This window comes from Apaloderma vittatum, unplaced genomic scaffold (assembly GCF_000703405.1).
Source record: "Apaloderma vittatum isolate BGI_N311 unplaced genomic scaffold, ASM70340v1 scaffold356, whole genome shotgun sequence".
Classification (NCBI taxonomy): Eukaryota; Metazoa; Chordata; class Aves; order Trogoniformes; family Trogonidae; genus Apaloderma; species Apaloderma vittatum.
Window position 1 is genome coordinate 54536 of NW_009719756.1, and position 5377 is coordinate 59912.

Genomic DNA, 5377 nt, shown 5'->3' on the forward strand with positions numbered 1-5377 from the left:
TGAGAAAAGACAGTATGAATAAAAATTAACAATTTCATATAGATTCTTCTGAAATTCCAAACTAAAACCAGAATATCCACACCAAGCCCTCTTAAATTATAGCTGCTATTTCAGTAAGAGAACATAATTCTATATTTTTATACTAGAAAAGTATTTTTAATATGGACAGCTTAAAAAAAACCACAAAGCAGTCTTAATCATTTAGGTATATGGAGGCGTTTAGAGAAGCAAACTGTAGCAGTCAAACATCTAAACATAAATCAGAAAGTTTAAAAGTCTCCAGCAGACTTTTCTCATTCCATTTTGGGTTTTTTTTTCATTTACAAACACAATTAACATGTCACCAATAGGCTTCAGAAGGCAGAATGTTTTAATTAGGACACCACTCCTGAAAGACCAGAAATAACAAGAGCTAAGAAAGAAGAGAAACACAGCTATAAAAAGTCTCTGGCTTCCCATTTAGTCTAACACAAAACTTAGAAAAGTCCCTCACAAACAATTTGAAGTCTACCACATGTGGAGGAGATCAGAAGCTTTCTTCTCCATCCCAGCTTGTGCACAGTTCATTCATGCAGATGCACGGCATACATTCAAACAGCAAGATGTAAGACTGGTCATATTTAGTCCAGATGTGTAATATTACTGAAACAATGAAAAAAAATATTTAACACCTGTGTTGTAAAGGGAGCAACTTGGATCCCAGGGGAAATATCAGTATAGAAACTCAATGTTCCTTTGGTTCTCAACAAATTTAAATGGTTTTTGGTCAGTTTTCCACTGCTGTTATTTTTCATTTGTTTGAGCTCAACTCCCCTTTTTTTCCTGGGCCAAACAGCGCTGTTGATAAATGTACAGAGCAGATCTGCCTGGCCAGGCAGAGTAAAGTTTTGTCTTACATGATAAAGAATATATGGCCCTTAAACACATTCAGGAAGCTATAATTATTAGCACTTTTCACCTAAAGAGCTTGACCAGGAACCAGTTGCATTGCTAGGTTTGTCATTTAAATTAACCTGCTTAACATTAACCCTCTTTTTAACGTGAAGTGAAAGACTTAAAAAGAATTTACATCAATAAATGATTAAAGCCTGTGACAATGAGTGAGTGATAAAGCTCACTGAAGCTAAAAGCACAAAGCGTACTCTGCTTTACTGCAGCACGACAAATGAAATGGCAGATGCGGCCGCACTACCCAGTGCAGAATTAATCCCAGAACAGATTCTCAGGTAGGTGAAGAAACAAGTGCGGTGTCACAAGAGGGGATGTGCCCATACCTACAACACCAATTAAAAAAGAGAAGCAAACACAAAATGGTGCTTTAAAAGCAAAAGTACAAGTTGAACAACTTTCATATAAAGCCCAGCAGTTTAAAGTGCATTGTATTTTATTCCTTTATCAGTCCTCCACTGGTCCTGAACCATGCTGATCAGAAAAGGGGATGAACAAATTACACCTGGACATGCATGGGGACAGCAAAAGAAGACAACATCTGTGGGATGAAAGTGAGATTTTAAAGGTAGCTTCACAAGCACAAAAGCATTTTAAGGGAAAAGATCAGGAAATACGCAAATTATATCCTTTTACACATCTCCTTTCCAGGCTCTCCAAAGCCACATTGCATTCAGCATGCAAAAAGACTTGTTACATGACTTTAACATTAAAGTTCAGTTGGAACCATCCTTTCCAGTTAGCATTGCTGTTTGGCCAGAACCGCCCAGACAGAAGGGAAAGCCAGCAACTGGACACAGGCTGTGATTTCTGTCATGTAGCCATGGATTTTATGGTTCCCTCTGTTTCTAGCTCACACTTTTGAAAGTACCACTGCTGTCACCAAGGGAATCTAAAAGGCTTCCTCAGCTCTTAGCAAGAAAGTAACTTCCCAACAATGCAGTGCTACTTCTGTAACACCAGTTTCCACAGAACATGTGGCTAATCTCTTGTATGCATAAAAACACGGACTCCAAAAATGAGTAAGCTCCCCAACAGCATTAACAAAAATCCTGGCCTTTCTGGTGTACAGGAAGATATAGAAAGACGTGGTTAGCTTAGGTGAACAGTTATTTGTTTCCTGAAGCGTTATTTGCTTCTGTACTTGTTTCTACTTGATTTTCTTGTTCCTCTCTCATTCTTGGTTAAAGATCACATGTGAAAATTAGCAGGTCTGACTTCATTGTTTAATTACACCTCCCTAATTTGATTCTTAGATAGGCAGCCAGCATCTTCCACAGGAGAAGTTTTACTTCAAGTATAATGGAATCTTTACCAGCATTCCGCATCTGCACAACCTGCTGCTGTAACTCTTTTATCCTATTCTTGCCAGCAACGTGCCAAAGCAACAAAACAATTCTAAGGACAGGTGACGTCAAAGCACTCCTACAACTGCAGATGACTGTGTCCAGAATGGGAATGTAAAATAACCAGTGTCTGCACAGAAGAAAAAAAAAACCAAACCAAAAACCAAGGACGCACCACAAAACTGAAACCAAAACAAATAACCCAGCAGGCCCCCATACTTCCTTTACCTTTCAAGTTCTTACTACATGCACTTCTCCCTCTACAAATACATTCTTGAGAAGCCAGGGGGAGGGTTTTTGTGTTTGAATTTTTCACCTCCCCACCATTAGAAGCATCTTCATAAAAAGTCCTGAATTGTCCAGTTATTTCAAGCCTGCCCTATGTTGGTTAGTTACTGTGCACGTCCCTCTAGATTGTCAATAAGACCAGTCGCATGTTTAGCCACCATTTTCTTAAGTTATTTTTCGCCCCTTGGAGACAAATGTGATATGTAGTGGGCATGCTTAAATTTCAAGAGAGATCACTTACACCTACCATCCAGTTTTGAAGAGCAATTCAGCTCTATTTACTGTTACAAGTATGTAGCATGTAAAAAGGCTTCAACATGTTAAGACAGTGCTACTTCTGATTAGACAATAAGAGATTTCTAATTTTGGAAGCTTGCCAGCTGTTATAAATAAATGAATTTAAGATAGTGCTACTTCTGATTAGACAATAAGAGATTTCTAATTTTGGAAGCTTGCCAGCTGTTATAAATAAATGAATTAACACAGAGATAAGTGTAAAAAAAGAAAGATTTATCCCTTCTTTTAAGTTCAAACATGAACTAAAATAAAGAGTCTGAGCAGTATTGTTTCAAAATAGCATACTGATGGAATTCTACACAAATATAAATTGAAATTCTAGCCTTCCATGAAGCATTGATACCTTTCTTTGACTTTCTAAAGAAATTTAAAAAGTCATGCATGAAGTGTCAGTGTTGGAAACAAATAGCATTCTAAACTGACGGGCATAATAAGTCAGTTTAAGGCCCCGTATCTGAAGGGAAAAATTCGGAAGTGAGCTTTTCAAAATTCACGTGTGACCTCTTTAGATATTTAGGGCCTCCTTTATATGAGTATTATCATTCTCATTAGAATCACTTGCCATCTAAATGTTATGTAGATTTTCCTTCCAATTATGACTTGAATGACAGTTGTGCCTGTTTCCTCCACCATGAAGACATACCATTTTTCTGACACAGCTGTTCCATCCCTTCTCATCTGGTTGGTGTAACTGCAAACAGGGGCGTGCTTAGAGCAAAGGTGAATTCCCAACACCTCTGAGCACTCAAACCTCTGCCTGGGTGCTTTCCTAAGTGCTCTGATTACCAGCTGCAAAAACCAGCTTGTTGCATGGGAAAGCATTATTAGTGTCAGGAATGAAACCTAAAATCTTAGCCTCTCCCCCATCCCACCCATCATTGTCAGTACAAAGAAGGAGGGGGAAAAAAGCACATTTAAATAGCATGCAAATTAACCTTCAGATTTTGCTATCAGCTGATTATATATTGTGTACAGAATTTCAACAACTCTCACAAGTTTGTTTACTGTGCAAAACTTGTATACAAGTGTATGATGCTCATATATTTTGAAATATGAACTACCCTCTGAGCCCTTCAGTCAATATCAATAGATATTAGAGCTTTATAATCTGCTGCCTTGCTGATATGGAGTGAAGGTACAGTTTTACACACCACAGAGCCAGCAGGTCTCTACACTCACAGCTTAGACTAATTAGGAAACTAGCAAACAAGCAAACAAATAAAGAAGGAAATTCCAATTAACTATCCTTCAAAAGGTCACTTCTCTTAGCCAGTTAAAAGAGACAACACATAGAATAGTACACAGTCTCCTTAGCGTTAACAGAGCATACTCTAAAAGGCCAGATGCAATCTTGAAGCTTGGCAGGGAGCCCAAAAGCACATTTCTTTACAGATAGCGAGTCTTGGAAGGATTTTCAGAAGTGATCCTTTCCTTCCCAAAGGTTACATGTCTTCTACAAAGCACACAAGCTTAGGACTAGCCAATCACAAAATAAGACCTTCCACCACCACAATGTTCTGATTATGATTTAAAGAGAAGCATTTAATCTTCTCTTTAAAAGGACATAAACCAAAAGATTTTGTTTTGGCAACAGTTGTTGCCACCAAACAATTCTCATCCAAGAAATTCCCACTCCATAACTTTCTGCATAATCAATCGCTCTTGTGTTGCTCACAGTAAGCTTTGTAAATCTAAGAGCACTCATTATGAAACTCTCCACCCAGTGCTGGGATTTATGTCAGTAAAGATGGTGGACTTTGTTTAAAGTGGATAGTTTTTCTCCCGATGTACTATGCATCCACGTAAATCTCCTCATCTTCCATTTCTACTGTCTTTGCCTCTAAATGTTTGCACAAACACTGCAGTTTTAGTGAAAGAAGTGGAAACTTAACTGCACTGTCAAAGCTCCCTTTCCTCATGCAGATGTCTGAAGAGACTGTTTTTTCTGCTGTCCACGGGTCCTTGATAGCACATCCTGGAAGGTGTTCTGATACCACAGGTTTAGAGAATTTCACATTTCACCAAAAATTTGCCAGGAACAGAAAGCAGCAGAAAGCATGCTGCCTCTGGTGTCAGCTGGAATAAGTTTTGAGTAAGCGGAATAAGCCTGCTGAGTAAGAACATGTCAGCGTTAGTTTGTAACTTCTCAGAATAAACTCCTTCATACGATGTTCCAGGAATATTAGCAAACAGCTTTAGTGTATCAGTTGACTCAGTGTGCTGGTGACATGGAATAATAGTTATGAGGAACAAAACCAAGGAAGCCAGAGCATCCCATGTGCTTAATGTGTCTGAAAAACTCAGCCACCTAACACTTGGCAAATTAACAAAGCACTAAATGGTAATATATCCTCAAAATAAGTTAAAATTGCATAGTGTTGGCTAAGCAATCCAAGAAAGAAAGTGTGACCATGAGAAAGCAGATGTTTCAGTTAAAATGTTAAAATACACTAACTCCTAAGCTATGATCTATTAGGAAACAATCCAAGACCCAGAAC